This window comes from Myotis brandtii, unplaced genomic scaffold (genome assembly GCF_000412655.1).
Source record: "Myotis brandtii unplaced genomic scaffold, ASM41265v1 scaffold537, whole genome shotgun sequence".
NCBI classification, from domain to species: domain Eukaryota; kingdom Metazoa; phylum Chordata; class Mammalia; order Chiroptera; family Vespertilionidae; genus Myotis; species Myotis brandtii.
Window position 1 is genome coordinate 392,263 of NW_005369971.1, and position 652 is coordinate 392,914.

Here is a 652-nt window from a genome sequence, read left to right on the forward strand (position 1 = left end):
CCCCACCCCCTCCCCCTGCTCCAGGCTCTCAGCCCTGCCCCCGAGGGCTCCTCCCAGACAGCCCTGCACGCGTGGCCCACCCAGCACAGCAGGCAGCTCTCGCGCTGCCCCCCCCCCGCCAGGCGCTACCCTGTGCCTTCCTGGGGTCCGAAGATTCCAGCACCTTCTTGCCCAACCTGCTCCTTTCACCCCTCAGTGGAGGCCGCCCCCAGCCCACCTGCCACCTGCCCACCCAGGAGCTTTGAGAGCCTGAGCTCCCCTGGCTGCTGCCCCCACAGCCCAGGGCCGCCAAAGCCCAGGCCTCCTCCTCCTCCAGAACAAATGCCCTGAGCCCTACACTACCCTGCTCTCTGACTGCTCCCAGCTGGCCGGCTCCCCTCGGCCCCTCTCGCCTGCCCGGCCCTCCAGGGCTCCACCAGGCCCCTCCAGGCTACCCTGCACCCGTCACACTGCCTGGCATCTGCTCCCGGGGGGCCCGGTGGGTGAGGGCACAGGCAGGGGTGCCGGGCAGGTGCCCCATCTCCATGGCCCCAGGTCGGGTGCTCAGGAAACACCCCTCAGACCGGGCCCCACCTGCCCTGACCACCTTCTCTCTCCTGTGGCCTCTCGGCAGGTCGACCAGGAGCCCCTTCATCCTGGACCAGAGCCCGTG

General features: G+C 70.7%; 1 protein-coding gene across 1 annotated transcript in view; it reads right to left on the bottom strand.

The window, feature by feature from the left end:
* The window catches only part of TTLL8 (tubulin tyrosine ligase-like family member 8), a 36,798-nt gene that overhangs the window by 12,444 nt on the left and 23,702 nt on the right, over positions 1-652 (bottom strand). The gene's annotated exons all lie outside the window — the stretch shown is intronic.